Here is a 24,128-nt window from a genome sequence, read left to right as displayed (position 1 = left end):
TTACTATTTTTAACTTGTTTATTTATTTGGCTGTGTCAGGCATGTAGGATCTTTTGATGTGGCACGTGGACTCTCCGTGGCAGGGAGGCTCCAGATCATACTGGCTTCAGTAGCTGTGGAGTTGTGGCGTATCAGCTTAGTTGCTCTGAGGCGTGTGGGATCTCAGTTCCATGACCAGGGATGGAACCCATGGTGTGGTCTCCTGCATTGCAAGGCAGATTCTTTACCACTGGGCTACCAGGGAAGTTCCTGCCATCAAGCCTTTTAGAACAACCCCAAATCCTTTGCTGGTAACACCAAAGGAATTAATAAATGGTGGAGACTGTTTACCATTTACTTGATGGCTCTAGAGGTTTCTGTTTTTTTAAAAAAATGAAAAGAAGAAAAGATAAAGAAGTGTAGGGAGAAGAAGAGACCATTGCTGGCATCCCAGGTTTTTAAAAGTTGCATATGGTCTCACTGATGCAAATAAAATAATTCCAGGCAAGGCAGTGTTTTAGGTAGAGGTGAGTGTTGGTCTTCTGAGGCTTCTAGATAATCCATGCAAGCCCAAATGAACCCATGCACAAGGTGGCTGGTAGACTGAGCACTGTGCCATGCATTCCAAGCAAGGAATGTAATGTCTAATGAAACTTGGCTCAAATATTTCCACATTGAATATTTTATTGGGTATGAGATTTATACACACACTAATGAAAAATCTCTTTCAGCTTTCCATTGACCTTTCCAGATAATATAATCTCTAAAAGATACTGATTTTTTTTTTAATATGGTGGTAGAAAAGAGGCATTCTGCTTTCACTTCAAGCACCAATGTGTGTGTGTGTATGTGTGTGTGTTAGTTGTTTAGTTGTGTCCAGCCTTTGTGACCCCATGGACTGTAGCCCGCCAGGCTCCTCTGTCCATGGAATTCTCCAGGCAAGAATGGCGATTCCCTTCTCCAGAGGATCTTCCCGACCCAGGGATAGATCTCAAGTCTCCTGCATTGGCAGGCAGATTCTTTACCATCTGAGCCACCAGGGAAGCCCATTACAAAACCAAAATTAACCTCCTCCCTAATTCAAAGAAAGAGCCCTAGACTAAGTACATATCCATAACTTGTCAAGACAACCAGTTTACAAAATCAGCTCATCTTTTTCTGAATTCTTTTCTTACTGTCAGCAGAAAGTGTAATGCACTGAGCTCTATAAATACACTTTCACCAATGTGTTAATGAATTAATGACTTGAGAAATACATATTTAAACTTCATATGAGTGGGAGTGATTCCAGAGTTTGAAATATCTTATTGAAACATTTGGCTATAAAGTATAACAGAAAATATTTACTATGAGAACATATTTTTCATCATCTTGTGACTACTTTGGTATTAGACAGAAAGTCTAAAAATTCCTAATCTCTTTTGCTTTTGCACAAAAACCTTATGGTTAGCAGATCTTTTTAAGATAGCACAAAAAAAGCTTTCAATACACTTATGGCAAAAGTAAAACAGCTTATCTATTTCAAAAGATACTGGAGTAGTAACATACACACAAAACTTCTTTGTCTATTTCCAAAAATCAAAATTTTATGAAGGAAAACATTCAGGATCTTTAAAATTAATTAATGGGCTCATTATCAAAATTCCAAGTGTACAAATGTTCAATAGAGAAATATGTTCAAGACAGCTAAGAAGTAGCTTTCCAATAATGTTGATGATTCAAGATTATTGCCATATTTGCAATACTGGCAACAAAAGAAGACTTGCATATTTAATCCACTAGCTTTCATTTCTCCCTGAATACCAAGGAGATTAAAGGAGATTAAATTCATTTGCATCAGACTATGGTGTTAATGTTGAAGAATTTATTATCCCCTTTCCAGCATTGTGTTAGAAGTACTTACTTTCTTTCTTCTTAGATGTTCTAGGATTTAACCTCATGAGTGCCAGGAAGATTCAAGAGACTCTCAGTGTAAAATCACCAACCTCAGGCTTAGATCCCTGCAATAGGATTTGTTGTATGTTGTCCTGGGCACCGGCTGTGCTGATAGTTGCAGGGGCAATGTCTTCTATTTACCTAGGCATGGTGAACTGCATTAGGTCTGAGTAAATAACAGCCAAGGTCTGTCTAATAGCCACTGCATTCAAAACATTTGTTGTGTGAAGGTCTGTGCTTGACTGGCTCAGGTATGCTTATTATAACAGACGAAGAATACCAAACCACCTGACCTGCCTCTTGAGAAATCTGTATGCAGGTCAGGAATCAACAGTTAGAACTGGACACGGAACAACAGACTGGTTCCAAATAGGAAAAGGAGTACATCAAGGCTGTATATTGTCACCCTGCTTATTTAACTTATATGCAGAGTACATCATGAGAAACGCTGGACTGGAAGAAGCACAAGCTGGAATCAAGATTGCCGGGAGAAATATCAATAACCTCAGATATGCGGATGACACCACCCTTATGGCAGAAAGTGAAGAGGAACTCAAAAGCCTCTTGATGAAAGTGAAAGTGGAGAGTGAAAAAGTTGGCTTAAAGCTCAACATTCAGAAAACAAAGATCATGGCATCCGGTCCCATCACTTCATGGGAAATAGACGGGGAAACAGTGGAAACAGTGTCAGACTTTATTTTTCTGGGCTCCAAAATCACTGCAGATGGTGACTGCAGCCATGAAATTAAAAGACGCTTACTCCTTGGAAGGAAAGTTATGACCAACCTAGATAGCATATTCAAAAGCAGAGACATTACTTTGCCAACAAAGGTCTGTCTAGTCAAGGCTATGGTTTTTCCTGTGGTCATGTATGGATGTGAGAGTTGGACTGTGAAGAAGGCTAAGCGCCGAAAAATTGATGCTTTTGAACTGTGGTGTTGGAGAAGACTCTTGAGAGTCCCTTGGACTGCAAGGAGATCCAACCAGTCCATTCTGAAGGAGATCAGCCCTGGGATTTCTTTGGAAAGAATGATGCTAAAGCTGAAACTCCAGTACTTTGGCCACCTCATGCAAAGAGTTGACTCATTGGAAAAGACTCTGATGCTGGGAGGGATTGGGGGCAAGAGGAGAAGGGGACGACAGAGGATGAGATGGGTGGATGGCATTACTGACTCGATGGATGTGAGTTTGAGTGAACTCCGGGAGTTGGTGATGGACAGGGAGGCCTGGCGTGCTGCGATTCATGGGGTCATGAAGAGTTGGACATGACTGAGCGACTGAACTGCACTGAACTGAACTTAAGAAAAAAATTTAAATGGTGTCTGGTACAAAACCACGATGGCAATTGAAATATCTGTAGTCTTTATGTATTCTGAAGATGACTACCCACCTCCTGGACCATCTTTTTTGTTCTAAGAAGGATGACTACGTTAAGATCAAAGTTCTAGGCCTATAAAACGGATAATGTAAAAGACAGTTTCCATGCCTGTCTATCAGTTCTACTGTCTCAGAGAAATGATTTCATGACTGATTCTCTGACTTGTTGCAGCTTTTTATTTTTCCCTCTAAAGAATTCTACCATAATGTACATTAAGTTTTCAGTATGTTTATGTTTTTCACAATTGCTTTCACAGATTCATTTTACATTTAAATTCTTATCATAGTTGCATCCCTTCATTGCTGGTGGACATTACATAGCACAGGCCTTTCATCACTCCACAGGATGCTCTTCTTTGAAGGGAGGTCCCTTTCATTCTAAAGAAGGAGTTTTAATGACAAGGCTAATTCCAAAGCAAGGATTTAAAGACTTGCAAATGGCCGGTAAGAATCTAAAAAACATATCCTATTTGCAGTTAGGGCTGCAGAGATAGCAATTTGGTATCTATTTCTATCTACTTCTTATGATAAAGAAAACACATATATAAATTAGCCCTTTGTTTATTTAAGAAAAACAGTAGCTGTCTATAATTAAGGACCACATGTTTTCATTTAAACCTGAAAAATCTGGATTTATACTTCCTTTTTTAAAAATTCCAACTTTGGCTAACAGCCCCTTCCTTTTTAAAAAAATTTCTTCACTTAACTGGCAGAATTTTAGATCAGTTAGTTTCTGCCCAGTTTGCTGCAAATGTTCAAATGCAGCAGTAACATCTTCTCTCTTAAAACAAAGGACTTGGTCCAGGTCTTTCATCAAATCTTTGAATCTATTTATCCAAACGTACCTGTCCATATTCTGGTCTCTAAATGCACTTGGTTCTAAGTCACTCATAGCTCTGACATATTTAATGTTTGCATATAAGGTCATTCTGCTGTGCTGTTAAAAATACATCTTCAGTGAAATGAAACTGGATGATTTCTAATCTTTTATGTTCAAACTTTTTGTCTTAAAATTTTCCAAGGAAATTGGTATTATTTTCAATGGGAGTGCATGTCATGGTTTATGGGCCTGAAGATTTGGAGTTCTCTCTTAATGATTTCTGCAGGAATGACTGAGGCCTTTTGCTGGAAATGCAGTTGGTTTTGGGGACAGGAGAGAGAACAAGTCGGAGGTACCCACCGTCTGAAAGAGAAATACTAGCAATGTGGTAAGAAGCTGAAACTTTCTAGTTTTCTGTTGTTATTGAGCCGAAAGTGATATGAACTGACGAAAGCAGCAAATCTCGCTCAATGCAGCATGAACATGGGGACTCAAGAAATAAAAAGCGGGAGAAAGAAGGAGTCCTCCTAACAAGGTTGAAGTGTGATGAGATAATGTCACCATTTTCAAAAGAAGCTGAACTTCCAAAGAAACACACGGGCCCACCAGTGTTCTCATGGGATGTTTTGGGAAAGAAGGAAAAAGAAAAATGGCAATATTCTAGCAATGTTATATACTCAGGAGATTCAACTGAACAGAAGGATGATAGAGAGAGTAGAGGTTTTCATATCTACCTTTATTAGCTTAAGAAATTTAACTTTTAGATTCATTATCCATGGTTATATATTTTCACCATAAATATAAATATACTTGTTATTATAAATTATAAATATTACATTATAAATATATAAATATATGAGAGATACTTCATTACATATTATAAATATACAAGAGATACATTCTCCCAGATGCACATCATACTTCTAATGGTGACTACTTCTGATATAGTGGTGAATTGGTTGGGGGAGGACTTCCACTTCTTAATTCGTATGCCGTGCCTTGCTCAGTAGCTCAGTTGTGTCAGACTCTTTGCGACCCCATGGACTGTTGCCTGCCAGGCTCCTCTGTCCATAGGATTTCTCAGGTAAGAATACTGGAGTGGGTTACCATTTCCTACTTCAGAAAATCTTCCTGACCCAGAAACTGAACCCGTGTCTCTTGCATCTCCGTCACTGGGAGGCATATTCTTTACCACTGTGCCACCTGAGAAGGCTTTTACTTTGTATAATTCTGTACTATTTAATTTTTTATGTGTGTGTATTATGTGCAGTCAAATGTATACCTGTTTCCCTTGTAATTCATACAAAAATCTATAATATACCCTATAATTTGAAAAAAAAAAAACAAAAATCAACCTGCCCTGGTCATGCATGCTAAGAATTATTTTATGCTGAGCAAGACCCTTGTGGTAAGCTTAATAACTAAAACCTCTTCGATTTAGTTATGTAGTGAGTTTTTCTCTACCACAAATACTTCTGAAGTAAAATTCTAACATAATATGGACAGGTATCACATTATTTCTAGTGTTACCACCCCTTTTTTAAGGAATAAAAATGCAGCCCGCCACTTGACTCAATCACTGCCTGCCAGGGGCTACAAGGTCACAACACTGGGTTGACCAGTTTCCCCAGGAGCGTGCCATGGGCAGGAACCTCAGGGACTTTTGTTTTTACTTTCCACTCTTGCATTTCCCCGTGGAACGCAAGTGACAAAAAATACATTCAAGACGGCACATAGCCTCAAGGACTTACCACCTGCCTTAGCCAAAGTACGGCAAGAGCTGGGATTAGAACCGGCATGACCAGTCACTTCTATCTTGGCACCCCCGTCTAAATTCTAACACCCCCCAAAATCATCATCATCATGTCTTCCATTTTGGTGTCAGCCGTACTGTGAGTCACTTCCTATACTTGTCATATACATTGTGCCTAAAAGCAGGACTTCCTTGGCAGTCCAGTGGTTAGGATGAGGGCACTTTCAGTGCCATGGGCCCCAGTTCAACCCCTGATCAGGGAACTAAGATCCTGCAAACACGGCAGTACAATCAACAAAAACAACACAAGTAATTCACCAAACTCTTATGGTTCACAAAATGTTGCAGATTAAATTCTCCTGGAAACAGACCCTAAAACAGAAGACTATGCATTGAGTGTTACAAGGTATGTTCTTGGGGTTAATATTTGTACAAATGTTAAGGAAGGAGGATCGGGCAGAGGGAGCAGTTGAGCTGTAATGAAGTCCCAACAGAGCCTCACCCAGTCCTACAGCTGGGATGGCCCTGCAAAGCTGTGCCGAGTTGAAGCAAGGTCCCTCTTGCCAACCAGTATTTAGATGTAGGCAGGGGCTACACTTGAATAAAGTGGCTGTTTCTGGCCCAGAGCAGTGACCAGAGAAGGCTACTCACTCAGCTGTGAGAAGTAAGCACTACATCCCAGCCATGGAGGAGTGAATGCTCCCACCCTGAAGGGTGGATGGAGCAGTTCTCCACCAGGACACTAAATACCTAAATATCAGCCTCTTTCTACCATAGAATGTTGTTACTTAACCTGCAAAACTGATAAATTGGCACTTATTACCTGAGATTTGTTCTGTCTGGCCCGTTTGTACGTTCTTAATGTGACACCATGCATAAATATTCTCCAGTTCATTCATTAATTCATTTAACTTCATTCAATTCAAAAACTATAGGGTGAGTACCTGCAATATGCCAAGCACTGCTTAGATCTGGTGATAAGAACAGATAAGGCAAAGTTTGGAAGAATGATAATCATGTTATAAAACATTTACTGAGCGTTTGCCTTGAGGCAGGCTCTGTGCATCTGTGTTTAATTTTCTAACAACTTTGTAAATTAGTTTCTATTTTGATTTCTGTTTTGCTAGTTGAGGAGACTCAAACTTGGAGTTTAGTAAACTTTTCCAAGGTCACTCAGCTATTAATAATAAGGTGTGGCACAGGGTTGGAGCCCAAGCAGAATAATTCCAGAGTCCCTAGTCTTTCCCTGAGGGAAACAGTAACACAGAAAGACAGTCTCAGTATGAAGTGATAAGAGCTGAATGGTAACAGAGGAAGACAATCTCTGGCATAAAGTGATACAAGCTGAGGAAAAATGTCAGGCAAGAGCATACAAGAGAAAGTGGTCCAGCCTGGAGAGGTGGAGACAACGTCCTGAAAGAAGATTTGAGTTAAGATTAAGATCATCAGGGCAAGGAAGAGTTAAAAAGCTTTCTAGGCAGACAGATTACCACAAACAAAACAAAGAGGTAAGGTGGAACTACAAGTAGTTCAAGGTTACTAGAGCATAAACAGGCAAAGCAGGGAGTGCCTGGAGGTGAAGTGGAGAAGGAGCTGGGGCCAGGTCAAGGTGAGCCTGCTGAGCTCTCCTCAAGAATGTCTGCTTAAGTTTAGAGGACAGAAAACCATTCAACAGCTTAAAATAAGGAAGGACAAGGTGGGGTCTGTGCTTCACAACATAGGGGAGCACAACATCTGTGCTCCTCATAGGAGAGGGCTTAGGGTACATGCCATACTGAGAACTCAAGAATTAGCTGCGGAGGAGGGAGGCGAGAGAAAGCACAGATGGCTGGAAGCTGACTGATTGCTTGGTGGTTCTGCTGACTCACAGGATGAATCCAGAAGGAGCCTTTGGTGTGGAGGGGGAGGGGTGCACAGTGATGAGGAAGGCTAGAGGGCAGATGTTTCATGCAGGTTAGCACTGGTGATTAAGGGAGTTATGCAACGTGTATATATATATATATATATGTCCTGTGGGCAGTTGTGAAATCATGCAACTTAGAAACGTAGATTACATCTTGAACTTATGTTCTTTCTTTTTTTTTTTTTTGACTTCCCTGGTGGCTCAGACGGTAAAGTGTCTGCCTACAATGCAGGAGACCTGGGTTTAATCCCTGGGTCAGGAAGATCCTCTGGAGAAGGAAATGACAACCCACTCCAGTATTCTTGCCTGGAAAATCTCATGGACAGAAGAGCCTGGTAGGCGACAGCCCATGGGGTCGCCAAGAGTCGGACACAACTGAGCGACTTCACTTTCTTTCTTTCTATTTCAAATCCTAAAAGATGATGCTCTTTAGTGCCACACTCAGTATGTCAGCTGATTTGGAAAACTCAGCAGTGGCCACAGGACTGGAAAAAGGTCAGTCTGCATTCCAATCCCAAAGAAGGGCAATGCCAAAGAATGCCCAAACTACAGTACAACTGTGCTCATTTCTCATGTTAGCAAGGTACTGCTCCAAATCCTTCAGGCTAGGATTCAGCACTACATGAACCAAGACATTCCACATGTGCAACTTGGATTTAGAAAAGGCAGAGGAACCAGAGATCAAATTGCCAATATCCGTTGGATCATAGAGAAACTAATAAAATTCCAGAAAAACATCTACCTCTGCTTATCGACTACACTAAAGCCTTTGACTATGTAGATCACAACAAGCTGTGGAAAATTCTTAAAGAGAGGGAATATCAGACCACATTACCTGCCTCTTGAGAAACCTATACAAAGGTCAAGAAGCAACAGTTAGAACTGGACATGGAACAAAAGACTGGTTCAAAATTGGGAAAGGAGTACATCAAGGCTGTATATTGTCACCCTGCTTATTTAACTTATATGCAGAGTATATCATGGGAAATGTTGGGCTGGATGAAGCACAAGCTGAAATCAAGATTGCCAGGAGAAATATCAACATCACAAATGCAGATGATATCACTCTAATGGCAGAAAGAGAAGAGGAACTAAAGAGCCTCTTGATGAAGGTGAAAGAGGAGAGTGAAAAAGCTGGCTTAAAACTCAACATTCAAAAAACTAAAATCATGGCATCTGGTCCCATCACTTCATGGCAAATAGATGGGGAGAAAAGTGGAAACAGTGACAAGTTTTATCTTCTTGGGCTCCAAAATCACTGTGGATAGTGATTGCAGCCATGAAATTAAGATGCTTGCTCCTTTGAAGAAAACCTACGACAAACCTAGACAGCATATTAAAAAGCAGAGACATCACTTTGCTGACAAAGATCTGTTTAGTCAAAACTATGGTTTTTCCAGTAATCATGTATGGATATGAGAGCTGGACCATAAAGAAGGATGAGCACTGAAGAACTGATGTTTTCAAACTGTGTGTTGGAGAAGACTCCTGAGAGCCCCTTGGACAGCAAGGAGATCAAACCAGTCAATCCTAAAGGAAATCAATTCTGGATATTCACTGGAAGGACTGATGCTGAAGCTAAAGCTCCAATATTTCGGCCATCTGATGTGAAGAGCTGACTCATTGGAAAAGAGCCTGATGCTGGGAAAGACTGCGGGCAGGAGGAGAAGTGGGTGACAGAGGATGAGATGGTTGGATGGCATCACCGACTCCATGGACATGAGTTTGAGCAGCCTCCGGGAGATTCTGAAGGACAGGGAAGCCTGACATTTTGCAGTCCATGGGGTTGCAGAGAGTTGTACACAACTGAGTGACTGAACAACAACGCTCAGGTTCTTGATGTCTCACTGCAGAAAGCATTCAGTGAGACAAAGTGTTAGGTAAGAAATAGATTCATTTAGAGAGAAACACACTCTACAGACTGAGTGGGAGCCGTCTCATAAGGCGAGAACAGCACCATGATGTTGGGTTGTCAGTTCTTATATGGCTGGGTAATTTCATAGGCTAATGAGTAGGAGGAATATTCCAGCTATTTTGGGCAAGGGCTAGGGGACCTCCAGGAATTGGGCCACCACCCACCTTTTGGCCTCTGATGCTTGGTTTGGAACTGTCATGAAGCCTGTGGGTGTGTCATTTAGCTTGCTGATGTGTTACAGTAAGCAATAAGCGAGCGTATACTGAGGCTCAAGGTCTAGTAGAAGTTGACTTGTCTGCCATCTTGGGCCTATTTGGTTCTAATCAGCTTATGTTGTGTCCTTGGGCTATGTCATTCTTTTAAAGGTTGTGTATGGCTGCTACCCTGCTGCCCTCCTATTTCAGGTGGATATTCAAGTCTGAAGTGCAGATGAGAGGTAGGGGCTGGATGTAGTTGGGAGACATATTAGAAAGTCAGTGTAATGAAAACTGCAGAGCGAGGGGACTTCCTCGGGCTTCCCAGGTGGTGCTGGTGGTAAAGAACCTACCTGCCAAGGCAGGAGACATGAGACATAGGTTCGATCCCTGGGAAGAGCCCCTGGAAGAAGAAATGGCATCTCACTCCAGTATTCTTGCCTGGAGAATCCCATGGACAGAGGGGACTGGTGGGCTAGAGTCCACAGGGTCTCAAGAAGTCGGACACAACTGAAGCAACTTAGCACAAGCACTGGGGACTTCCCTGGTGGTCCAGTGATTAAGACTCTGAGCTTCCGATGAAGGGGGTTTGATCCCTTGAGGAACTAAAATCCCACATGGCAAAGCAAAACTAAACCTGCAGAGCTGAAATGACACCACGAACATTTTCTACACTGAGCATAGGGAAAAAAAGGATAGAGGTGGACTAAGGATCAAACCTTGGAGAAGGGCAAGCAGAGAAGAATTTACAAAGGAGGACAAAGAAGTAGAGATGGCAGAGGAGTGCCCAGTGTCAGACAGAGAGGGAGAAAATGCTTGGTTTGCAATAAAGAGAGTAGCTCCTGTGTTAAAGGCATGGGGTAAATCAGGTAAGTCAAGTACTGCTAAGTGTGTATGGAGTCTGGCAATATGCCAGGAACACTGACTTTTCCAAGACTGCCTATTGGAAGCAGAGATGGTAGAACTGAATTGAGTATCCCAAGTTGGAAAGGTGAATGGGAAGTAAAGGGTGGGGATAGTTACATGGTATTGAAAATTCATTCAAGAAGGATGAAGGGAAATGAGTGAAAGATGGGAACTACAGAGGCCCCAGTGTAAGAAGGTTGCTTTTTTTCTTAACATTTCCCAGATAACTAATATCTGTCAGACACTAGGAAGGTATTTCATCTTGAGATCTGCTCCCTGCCTTCAAGGGACTCATAATCTAATGCAGGAGACAGAAACATGAACAGCCACAGTAAATTGTGATGACAGTGGTGATAGAAGTATGATTGAAGAACCAGGGGAAGAGGGAGGAGAAAGCCCCTGACTTTGCTTAGAGGTCAGGAAGTCGGTGAATCAGCTGAAGCCCAGCAGGTGATCAGCAGAAAACAGAACATCTGTGGGGCAGCAAGCATGAGTGCATGCTCAGTCATGTTCAACTCTTTTGTGACCCTATGGGCCACAGCCTGCCAGAGTCCTCTGACCATGTATTTCCCAGGCAAGAATACTGGAATGGTCTGCCATTTCCTCCTCCAGGGGGTCTTCCAAACCCAGGGATCGAATCCACGTCTCTTGCATCTCCTGCAATAGCTGGCAGATTCTTTACCTCTGTGCCACCTGGGGAAGGAAGGGACAGCATGGTACAATGTAAAAGAGGGCTACATTTGCTGAAATGAATGTTTGGTGTGGCTGACTGCAGGAGAATGGTGGAGGCAAGAGATGACACTAGGAAGGTAAGAGTGAGTTCCCATTACCGAGGGCTTTGCTGTGTTAAAGAATTTGAACCTTTTCTAAGTAATGATGGAGAATTGATGCTTTCAAAGTGTGGTGTTGGAGAAGACTCTTGAGAGTCCCTTAGGCTGCAAGGAGATCAAACCAGTCCATCCTAAAGGAAATCAGTCCTGAATATTCATTGAAAGGACTGATGCTGAAGCTGAAACTCCCAATTCTTTGGGGACCTGATGCAAAGAACTGACCCATTGGAAAAGATCCTGATGCTGGGAAAGAATGAAGGCAGGAAGAGAAGGGGACCACAGAGGATGAGAGGTTTGGATGCTATCACTGACTCGATGGACACGAGTTTGAGCAAGCTCCAGGAGTTGGTGATGGACAGGGAAGCCTGGCATGCTGTGAAGTCCATGGGGTCTCAAAGAGTTGGACACGACTGAGGGACTGAACTGAGGACATATTTCTCCTTTTTTTACAGCAACCTTCAGACTAATCCCGTTATCTTAGGATGTTGTGGGAGCTGGTCTGGTAAGACCTTTCTATTGTTAGTAACCAACTGAAAAATTATATAAGGCCTTGATAAGACTAGCAAGTGGGGCACTCTCTGCCCCCTTCTGATGTCTATGTCAGAAGCTTTCTCTGTTCCTTTTTCACTGTAATATAACTATGCTACACAAAAGCTCTAAGGAATCAAGCCTCATCTCTGGTCCCAAAGCTAAATTCTCTTCTTCGGAGGTCACAAATCTGACACCATTCACCATAAGCTATCACCATGAGAATACTTATGTGAGATCAGGGAGAAGAAATAGTTAACTATCATTCAAGATTTCTGAATTGGTGGCTGAAGAGGTATAGAACCTGTAACAAGAAAGTTTTAACATTTATAAAATATAATGAGCTTAATTCGGAGATGCCTGTGTGATATCCAAAGAGCACAAATATCCAAGTACTTGGGTGCAATGTGCATGTGTCCAGTGTGGGATCAGGGTGGAGTTCAGAGATAGATCTTCAACAAATGTTAGTTACAGCAGGGGAACGAACAGAGAGAGAAGAGAAAAGACTCAGGGCAGAACCCTGAAGAATCCACATGCAAGAGGTTGACGTGGGAATGTTTGCATCAGCTTTTGTGGGGAAATGGGGGGAGAAGAGGCCAGGGACAAGTATAAAGTTTACTAAGTGGCCCTGAGCCTGATCTACAATGGAAAACTTTACTTCTGCAGGAGTTCTATCCACAGGGCCACATGAGTTTCTATAGCAACATAAGGTGACCCAAAAGAGTGAGTGAACTGAACCCTGGTGGGGAGTCTGCTGGACACATCAGCCAGAAGGAAGCAACGTCAAGAGATTTGAGGGTCCTAGTGAGTAAACGGAGAAGGCAATGGCAACCCACTCCAGTACTCTTGCCTGGAAAATCCCGTGAATGGAGGGGCCTGGTGGGCTGCAGTCCATGGGGTTGCTGGGAGTCAGACACGACTGAGCGACTTCACTTTCACTTTTCACTTTCATGCACTGGAGAAGGAAATGGCAACCCACTCCAGTATTCTTGCCTGGAGAATCCCAGGGACGGGGGAGCCTGGTGGGCTGCCGTCTATGGGGTTGCACAGAGTCGGACACGACTAAAGCAACTTAGCAGAAGCAGCAGTGAGTAAACAGTTGAATCTAAGTTGCATAAAGAAGGACGTCAAAACAGGGGAAATTGAGTATTCTTTGAATTCAATAGCCAATGCAGCGATAGTGTAAAATGAATTATTGCTCCATTAAATTATCATTTTTTAGCACATTTATAAAGTAAATTTTTTGCAACTCAGGAGAAAACAAAAGATGCTCTTTGGTCCCAGGTAAAGAAATAAGAACCCAGTGAAATTTTATAACTTTCTTACTTGTACCAGGAATAAGAATATAGGACTAATCTTTTTTTGCTTTTTACTTAAAAAAATTGTTTTTTTCGCTGCTCTGGGTCTTCGTTGCTGCGCATGAGATTTCTCTAGTTGCAGTGAATGGAGGCTACTCTTCCTTGCAATGTGCAGGCTTCTCACTGCAGTGGCTTCTCTTACTCTACAACATGGGCATATGGGATCAGCAGTCATGGTGCATGGGCTTACCTCTCTCACGTGAGATCTTCCTGGACCAGGGATCAAACCCACGTCTCCTGCACTGGCAGGCAGATGCTCAACCACTGGACCATCGGGGAAGTCCAAGCTTATCTTCTTAGTGCCTTCTAAAGGAAAGCCTTGGGGTGGGGTTGGGATGCAAGAAGATCCATCTAATGAAATTCTTACATCCACTGCATACAGATCTTGATTTGTACCCCACACATTTATAATATCTCTGACTTCAAATGGTTGAGGAATGCAGTTGGTGAAAGAGTGATATTTATAACATCAAGATAAGAGAAACCAGAGACCCATGAGTTTCAGCAAGACAAAAATGAATCATGTCCCTCTTTACTTCTGATAATTTGTTTGAAATTTCACAATTCTTTTTTTTTTTTTTCTTTTGGTTTCACAAGAAAGTGACATTGGTGAAGGATCTGGAGTATCCCCAAATTGTAATTTGAATACTTATTTAGAACCCACCAATTAATTCTAATAACTATGTTACAACATGGAAAATGCTTACATTATCATGTTGAATTAAAAGGATAGGCAATCATCTGTAAGCTATAGTTGCAACTATGTAAACCATGTGGAACTGAAACATGAGTTGTGTAGACAGTGGAAATGTGAAGATTCTCCCCCTCTATTGTCTAATATGTAATTATTTTTTCAGCAGAAAAGAAAATCCATTTGTGCTTGGCACAGCTAAGAAATATGTAAAGCACACTCAATAGAATAGAATGGGCTTCCCCAATAGTTCAGTTGGTAAAGAATCCACCTGTAATGCAGGAGACTCTGGTTTGATTCCTGGGTCGAGAAGAACTGCTGGAGAAGGGATAGGTTACGCACTCCAGTATTCTTGGGCTTCCCTTGTGGCTCAGCTGGTAAAGAATCCGCCTGCAATACGGGAGACCTAGGTGTGATCCCTGGGTTGGGAAGATCCCCTAGAGAAGGAAAAGGCTACCTACTCCAGTATTCTGGCCTGGAGAATTCCATGGACTGTATAGTCCATGAGATTGCAAAAAGTCAGACACGACTGGGCAAATTTCGCTTTTTACACTTTTCGCTCGCTTTTGCTTTTCATTCAATAGGTATGATTCTATTTCATGGGAGCCTATAAATCTTTTCCACTCTGAAGACCTTCAGCTCTGTATTTTGAAAACCAGAGCCTGAAGCTTTTCCCTCACTTGCTGGGACAGCTAAGCCTCTAGAGTCTTAAATCTTATGTTCCACATGCAGACCACAGCTGCATCTCTTTCTAGCTCCTATATGCCTGTCATTCCCATGATACTTATTTTTTCAACTTCATCAAAATCTCCAGTTCCTTAGAGTCTCAACCTGACATCTTCAAATCCCTGACTCATCATTTCCATCTAGAATAACTGATACAAAACCTCGTTACATATTTCCTCGTCTAAACTCCAAAGTACTTTTATTCTCCCCCACCCCCAGATGCACTGGGAGAACATCCCATCTTGTCGACATACTAAGAGATTAAACCCTAATCAGGAGGCAACTTTGATCATTACTTAGAGATTAGTAACTGCCGAACTCATATCCGTCTTCCTTCCTAATATTAATAGAATCTAATTCTTTTTAGCATGACAATGTGCGGCACCAAAGATTACACTTCTCAGATTGCCTTACAAATAGAGGTCACCAATGACAGATGTGCAGTAGTCATCTGGGGGAGAGGTCCCAGGAATACTCTTAATTGGAGGCGAACTCATCTGGATGGTTTGTTTCCTTTTGTCCTTTCTCCCCTTTTCCTCTTCATGACTGAGATATACAATGACTAGAACTTCAGCAGCAATTTTAACACCATGAGGAAACCTTTAAAAAGTCTCTACATGCTAAAGATAATGGAACAGAAACCCAGCAAGAGCCTAAGGGCACTGACAATATTGAATTATTACTATATAGCCCTAGACTTCCTGCTTGCAGACTTTTTTTAGGTTTTTTTTTTTTTTGGTAAAGGAAAATAAACATTTGTCTTTTAAAAGTCATTATTATCACATAATTGCTATTAGTGATTTGGCAGTTCCTAACAGACACAACTGCTTCATCCATTCATTTTCTACCATGTGTTTCTGACTGCTTGTTCTGAGTTTAGCATTATTTAAGAAGTTTGGGTAAAAACATAAAAAGTATAAGAATAGTTTTAGAGTACAAATAAATTTCCTATTTCTTCCATTTAAGAGAAGACAGATCTTAAAAATCAAGATGAACTTCATGGCAAACTATATTTTTCAAACACACTAAAAACTGTAGGCAAGAAGCACTGTGCATTATCAAAGACAGCAGAGGGGGTGAGTGGAATACAGTGACTGAGAAAGAAGATGATTAAGTGACTGTACTTGGAAGAAAGGAGAAGGTGGGGGTGATGGGATACAGTCACACTGTTTCTTCTTAGGCAGGAAGGAAAATCATGAGCAATGGATCAGAACATGAAAGTCGCTCAGTCGTGTCCAACTCTTGGCTATACAGTCCATAAATTCTCCAGGCCAGGATAATGGAGTGGGTAGCCATTCCCTTCTCCAGGGGATCTTCCCAATCAAGGAATCAAACTAAGTCTCCCGTGCTGCAGGCAGATTCTTTACCAGCTGAGCCACCAGGGAAGCCCAAGAATATTGGAGTGGGTAGCCTATATCTTCTCCAACGGGTCTTCCGGACCCAGGAATCAAACCGCAGTCTCCTGCATTGCAGGCAGATTCTTTACCAGCTGAGCCACCAGGGAAGGGAAATAAGCATAATTTCAGGAGGTACTAAGGACCATAGTCTGGTTAAATTCATTCTGCTGGGAGCCCTCAGATAAAACAGCCAGCCTATCTGTTCTGGAGTGTTCCCTCTTGCAAAGCCACACATTTATAACATGCTTAGAAGTTGTGGGGTGAACTCCATATAACACTGTCAGTGCCACAGGATTTTTATTACTGTACTACACTTACCTTTCTTCATAAGGTTGCTATAAAATTAACAACTTTATATGCAATTAATATTTCACAGTCCTGGGACTTCCCTGGTGGTCCAGTGGTAAAGAATCCACCTTTCAATGCCAGGCATGTGGGTTCAGTTCCAGGTCAGGGAACTAAGAACCCACAGGTTGCAGGGCAACTAAGCCTGTGTGAGAGAAGACTGTGTGCCTCAACAAAGAGCCCCCAGGCCACAATGAAGACCCAGCACAGTCCAGAAAAATTTTTTCATAGCCCTCTGTCTTTATGTCCTAAAGTTGTCTGCTTAAGGCCTATGGGGTCTGTGCTGAACAAAATTGCTCTTCAGGGTGTACTTTATGGGGTCTTCCCTGACATGGTGGGAACTGCCTATGGCATCCTTGCTCAGCATGTGTGTCTTATTGTGTTTCTGTCCTGTTACGCTGTGCTGGCTAATATATCATGCTGTCACTAAAGATTTTGCTGTAATCTTTTACCAAACAATATCATAAGCCGAATGCACTCATCTTTCTCATGGTCACAATTCAGAAATCTACACTGCTTTTAAGTCATTCAAGTTACCTGTAGGCAATATTTAACCATCTGTGTACCACCGATGTAAGACAGTACTAAAACTGACTACAGTAAAAACTGCTAAGAGTTCTACTTCCTCCTTTTCCCTCCAGTACAGATCCTAACACGTTTCTAAGTCTTTAGTTAGAAAGACTTAGAAACCTTTAGACCCTGCTCCTCAATTCTTTCTTTTCTCATGACTCAGTTCCTGTCCCTTCAAGTTTTTAATAATATTAAATGGTGTTTCTCAGATTTCTTCTATAGCCATTGAGTATTTCAGCATAAGGGCTAATTTTTCAGTAACTCAATGCGTTGAGTAAAGGCCTTAACCTGCACAAACACTTAACCTACTCTAATTTGATAACCTTACTTCTTTCTCTAAAACCTGGCACTGTTTAAGGAAAAAGTATCATGGGTTAAGGGCTGGGCATGCAGGAGACCAGACTCCTGTGGAAGAGGCGTCTTTGGGAAGGCTCTTGGGAGACGGGAGATCACAGCTTTGTACCCATTCTGAGTCCAAGGTAAGGATCGAAGTGCCATCACAGTGACTTTATCTCTTTTTTTTGGGGGTGGGGGTGGGTCCTGACCTGGGAGCAAGTGGCAAAGATTAGGGTCCTTCTCTCTAACTGAAAGGCACTAAAGCCAATCATTTTCACCACGAGGAGTAATCACTTAGGTAATGGCATTCTCTTCAGAAGGCTTCCCGAGTGACTCAGAAGTAAAGAATCTGCCTGCAATAAGGAGACATGGGTTCGATCCCTGAGTCAGGAAGATGCCGTGGAGAAGGAAATGGCATCCTACTCCAGTATTTTTGCCTAGGAAATCCCATGGACAGAGAAGCCTGGTAGGCTACAGTCCATGGGGTCACAAAAGAGCTGGACACAATAACAACAATTCTCTGCAGATGTCTAGCAAGAAGGGTCTTAAGTCCTCGGATAAGTTTACCAGCTTCAATATTAAATAGCATGGAAAAATGCTGTAAACAACATTTAAAGGCAAACTCTTTTGAGTTTGGATTATAACATTATACAATTGTATACTGTGTATTCCTATTCAAGTTCCTGCCACAGATGAACAGTTAACTATTCTATTGTAATGGAAGCCTGGACCAGCTGTGAGAGGAAAATTCACCACCTTCTACTAGGAAGATTAGAGGCTGTTACTAGCAAGGCAAAAACCAGTTATTAAAGTTTTCTGGGTAAATAAAGACTTTGAGTTACTGGGGATGGGTAAGCAATTAGCTTCTCACAGAATACAAAGAGTGGATTGGAGAAGGTGGGCAGGAGCTTAAGTACAGTCCTAGTCATTCACCGGAGAAGGCAATGGCACCCCATACCAGTACTTTTGCCTGGAGAATCCCATGGACAGAGGAGCCTCGTAGGCTGCAGTCCATGGGGTCGCTAGAGTTGGACACGACTGAGCGACTTCAGTTTCACTTTTCACTTTCATGCATTGGAGAAGAAAATGGCAACCCACTCCAGTGTTCTTGCCTGGAGAATCCCAGGGACGGGGAAGCCTGGTGGGCTGCCATCTATAGGGTCGCACAGAGTTGGATACGACTGAAATGACTTAGCAGCAGCAGCAGCAGCAGCAGCAGTCATTCACACCTAAACTTATTGTCTTGCCTTTCATCTTGCTAACTACTGACCCAAGACACCCCAGATAAGATACAGGAGAGTCGATGTGAGTTCAGGATTTGCACAACGTGCTTCTATCCTTTAATGGCTATGGATCATGAGCAATTCACATAAACTCTTTGGGGAACAATTTCTCATTGTGGAAAACAGTGTGATTAATACCTACTGTGTAGGGTTATTGGGATAGTTAGCAATGTGGGTGTGCGTGTGCTCAGTCGCATCCGACTCTGAGTGACCCTTTGGATTGCAGCCCACTGGGATCCTCTGTCCATGGGATTTTTCAGATAAGAATAATGGAATGGGTTGCCATTTCCTCCTCCAGGGGATCTTACTGACCTAGGGGTTGAATCCATGACTCCTTGTACTGCAGTGTCTCTTGCATTGCAGGTGGATTCTTTACCACTGGGCCATTTGGGAAGCCCTAGTTAGCAATAATATATGAATACACAAAGTGAAACTCACTAAAGTTGTGTCCGACTCTTTGTGATCACATGGACTATACATTCCATGGAGTCATCCAGGCCAGAATAGTGGAGTGGGTAGCCTTTCCTTTCTCCAGGGGATCTCCCCAACCCAGGGATTGAACCCAGGTCTCCCACATTGCAGGCAGATTTTTTACCAGCTGAGCCACAGGGAAGCCCTTAATTCACAAAGTATATGGCATATAGGCGCCTTTCAATACATGATAAACATTGCTATAAATATATAACAAACCTCCATGTTTTCCCCAACACACACACACACACACACCCCAAGGGTAGGGAGAGAAGAGAAGGGAGAGAAGAGGGCAATAATTCTATGCTGTTGCAAAAGGAGAAGCCTATTGAAACATATTTTTGTTACTTTATCATTTCAGGTTTAATAAAGAACTTACCTGAGCTATGGCTTTTATACTGAGTCAGCTTCCACTTAGATGGATATATTACTTTAATTTCCCAGAGAAGGGGCAAGAAATTTTCTTCAAGGGAAAGGAGTGGGAGACATTGCCCATCAGTCATCCACTTCCGCAGAGACTGACAAAGTCTGAGTCTACCCGAGCTCTTTTTCCAAGAGCCTTGGTAATCCAGCCCAGCGTGGAAAGAAGTGGCGGTGGGAGATAGCATCGTCCCCCTCATTCCTGCTCACCAACCCCCATCACAGACACACATCATTCTCCAGAACATGATCTGCCTTCCAAAGGCAGAAGAACACTGCAGAGGAACAGGAGAGAACTCCTTTCTTCAAGTAGTACATTTCTTCAAGTACTCTCCTTTCTTCCACACCTGCCATTTTGCCATGACTCATAGCATCAGAGTGGCTGCAGATGCCCCTGCAGGCTGTGCCCCCGTTCCCTCTGCTGCTGGGACTGCTATCTGCTGATGCTTCATAGTTGACCTCCTCCCCAGGAACTGCTCTCAGTCAAAGAGGGCTGCCCTGCTCTCCCTGGGCAGCCTGCATCCAGGGACTACTTGAGGGAGGGGTACATACAAAGGCCCAGCACCATCACCTCAATTCAGAAAGAAGACTTCAGCTCCTGAACTTCACTGGAGATCTGCTGAGGCCTCGGTGACAGCTGCATCACAGCCCAGGTCTGCCCCTCTCAAGGTGTTGACTCTTCCCTGTTCCCTCAGCCCCTCACAGGGGCTCCTCAGAGCTCTCACCAACTACATAACTGCCTGCACGCGAATCTCCATCTCAGTCCTTAAGTAAGATCAGTCTAAAAACAGCCTTCGACAGTGAAGGATAGAATATGGTAGGACCACCCTGCTGGCGAGGCTCCTTACAAGGAACTAATCCTGTGCCCAGCCACTCACTGAGAACCTGGGAGAGTGCAGAGAGGCATGCTCAGAGTACCTGCCCACCACAGGCTGGCTGGAAACTGCATTTACCAGACACACAGCCTAGGGGAGGAGAAAAGCACCTGGGGTCTAGAGCCAAATGCCTGGGTGGAGTCCTACCTCTTTGCCACTTGCTTGGTCATATGACCTTGAGCAAATTCCTTAATTTTTGTGTGATTTAAATATATAATAGTACCTATAAATTGAATATATAACAGTATCTACCACATATATATATATATTTATTTATATTATACATAACTAACTGTGGTGCTGGAGAAGACTCTTGAGAGTCCCTTGGACGGCAGAGAGATCCAACCAGTCAATCCTAAAGGAAATCAGTCCTGCATATTCATTGGAAGGACTGATGCTGAAGCTAAAACCCCAATACTTTGGCCATCTGATGCAAAGAAATGACTCATTGGAAAAGACCCTGATGCTGGGAAAGACTGAAGGCAGGAGGAGAAGGGGCAACAGAGGATGAGATGGTTGGATGGCATCACTGACTCAATGGACATGAGTTTGAGCAAGCTCCAGGAGTTGGTGAAGGGCAGGGAAGCCTGGCGTGCTACAGTCCAAGGGGTCACAAAGAGTCAGATATGATTAGTGACTGAAAAAATACATATACAGATATAGATATACACACATACAAACATACATACGTCAAATAGCACCTACCTTACAAAGTTGTTTAGAAGGATTAGCTGAGCCAACATGTGTAAAGAGCTTAAGTTGGTCCTGGAACACGGTATATATTCAGTAACTGCTAGCTGTCATAAAATATTTGGATAATCCACGTGTATATCTCTATTTAGGAACACCTAGGTTACCAAAGCACTTGCACATTTCTATCTCCATCCTTCAAGACAGTAAATTTCTTGAGAGCAAAGATAATGTATTTAAAGATTAATACTAATACACACATTCATACCTTTATACATGTCTATGTATGTGTAAATGAACATGTTTATATGCAGAGTATGTGTAAGTATCAAACTACCTAAAACTCTGCTTATTTGGGGGTTTTTAGTTTGCCTGTTTTTAATTTAATTTTTGCTGTTTTGGGTCTTCATCGCAGCATGTGGGCTCAGTAGTTGAAGCGCCGGGGCTTAGCTGGCCCTCAGCATCTGGATCTTAGTTCCCTGACCAGAGATTGAACCTGCATCCCCAGCTTGGAGAGCAGATTCTTAACCAATGGACCACCAGAGAAGTTCAAAACTCTACTAGTTTTATGCTTTGGATACCACAGAGAGAGACTCTGAGATTGTAATGGCCCTGGGGGGAGTAACAGAAAGGAAAAAAACATAGCTCCATCAAGCTCTCCAGGGGTCCACAGTGTCCTGCCAGGCTCTGATCCCTCACTTTGAGAAGGCTTCTCTCCAGTTAATAAAGAATCCATTAGAGACCGTACCCTCGGGACAGCACCCTCCGTCTAGGCCTGAACAGCTCTCGCCCACATCTGAAGATGTACCATGGAGACAAAGGGTTTCTCTGCTTAGTTGGTACCTGGAATTGTGGTGGTTAATAACCCTTTTGATTTGCAGGGTAGTAACTCTGACATGTTATATTCATGAAAAGATTGAAACAGGATGATGATGCCTGTGGGCGTCAAAATTTAATCTTTCTTAATATTAAATTCACTTAGAAATACCCTGAAGTCAACAGGTTGTTGAGTGAGACACTGAGTTCACAGAAAGTTCTTTAGCCAAAGAGTTTCTAAAAATGTTAATCCATTCGAAAAATAGGAAAACCCTATTACTCATGGCATCCTTATTTGGTAACATTTTCTAACCAGTTAGGGAAACATTACAGTAGCATCACAAAAATTCTAAGTTGGAGAAGACTGCAGAAGATAATGTAGTTTAACCTCTTTTATAAATGAAAAAAAAAAAAAAAACTTGGAAAGATTATATGACTTGTTCAAGGTCACACAGATTTTTTAAAATGTTTTATGAAGTTCTGAAGATCAAGCAAAAACCAGATCAATATTTAAATACTTAACCACCATGTGTCTCTTAAGTGATGCAACTGAAGGTGGAGCCATAGAGTCCAAGGGGAATCTGAGTTTATACTGGTGCTGCAGCAGCAAAAGCAAAACCCACTCCGGCTTTTGAAACAATAGTGGGACACCTGCCAAGGGCTGTGCGCTGTGTGCCTCCGGACTACGCGTGCGTAGCAAGCAGAGGGCAATGATCAATTGCCAGTCATTGTCCACTTCAAACAATTCAGAATCCATGCAGAGGCTCGTCGAAAACTGGCTTAAGAAATAACAATGGTAGAAGTGTTGTTATCAAATACAAGGAACAATAACAATAATGAACATCAGCAGGATGCTTTACAGATTACAAACTATTTTCAAACACAACGCTTCCCATCTTCAGGATGGAAAAGCACCAGACAAGTAGCCTTGCTGCTGCTCTGTAAGGACCACGTAAACTTAGGACACTGGACTAAATACAGCGTACCAGTCAGCTCCAAGTAAAACTATATTAAATTGAATCAAACACATGCGGGGAAAAAAAGTAGCCTTGTTGTTGTCATTATTACTACTACTACCTACAAACCAAGAGACTTAGGTTGGTTTAGAGAACTCCTGTCACTCGTCTGAGCCAGGACTCACGTGCAGTTGTCACTCCAAGCCCTGGAAACATACCCCTATTCAAAGACGCTGATCCTAGACAGATTCATGCTCTCTGCTGAGCTCCTACATCACAAACAACTGAGAATGGAGGTTAAAAGTGGAGTCAGAAACATGAACCACTTACTTCATTACAGAAGATTCTCTCTCTGCCCAGAGCAAGGATATTCAGTACCTAAAGCGTGTTTGGGGCTTCCCTAGTGGCACAGTGGATATGAATCTGCCTGCCAATGCAGGGGACACGAGTTCGATCCCTGTTCAGGAAGATTCCACATGCTGCAGAACAACTAAGCCCGTGTGCGGCAACTACTGAGCGCGTGGGCTACAACTCCTGAAGCCCACGTGCCTACAGCCTGTGCTGTACAAGAAAAGCCACCACAATGAGAAGCCTGTGCACCACAGCTAGAGAGCAGCCCCCACTCACCACAACCAGAGAAAAGCCCCCTGCAGCAACGACGACCTAGTGCAGCCAAAAACATATAAGTAATAAATAATGTAAAAATGTCATGTAAAAAATATATTTTTGTAAAAACACTTAATTCTTAACTTAAAAAATTAAACAAAATGTGTGTGAAGGACCAAAGCTGTGATTCTTCGGTGACGATCTGATTTAAGCCACTGAACTATTAATAGAGCGCACTTAGTGTGGACCTGCGGAAATTTTGTGCTCTTGTACTTAATAAATTCACCCTTTGTTTTCCATGAGACCAAAACCACTCAGACCCTTTCCTCAAGAGCTTTCCGGAACTAAGTGGGACACAGACTTCTTCAGTGCACGGAAATGAAGGGATTCAGAGGAAGGGGCAGGGCAACTGAATAAAGATCCTCTTAGAATTCTGAGTAGGAAAATG

General features: G+C 42.4%; 1 protein-coding gene across 2 annotated transcripts in view; it reads right to left on the bottom strand.

Annotated features, from left to right (window-relative positions):
• The window catches only part of LMNTD1 (lamin tail domain containing 1), a 489,113-nt gene that overhangs the window by 418,742 nt on the left and 46,243 nt on the right, over positions 1–24,128 (bottom strand). The window contains exon 1 of one of the 2 annotated variants that reach the window (XM_070789935.1): positions 1,883–23,718. The exons of the other annotated variant lie outside the window; for it this stretch is intronic. The gene's annotated coding sequence lies outside the window, so the exon portion shown is untranslated. Of the gene's footprint in view, positions 1–1,882; positions 23,719–24,128 lie in introns of those variants that run through there. 2 annotated transcript variants of the gene reach the window in all.

The sequence above is a fragment of the Bos indicus genome, chromosome 5, assembly GCF_029378745.1.
Source record: "Bos indicus isolate NIAB-ARS_2022 breed Sahiwal x Tharparkar chromosome 5, NIAB-ARS_B.indTharparkar_mat_pri_1.0, whole genome shotgun sequence".
NCBI classification, from domain to species: Eukaryota; Metazoa; Chordata; class Mammalia; order Artiodactyla; family Bovidae; genus Bos; species Bos indicus.
The sequence above is the reverse complement of the archived record's forward strand: the minus strand, read 5'-3'. Positions and strand labels throughout refer to the sequence as shown.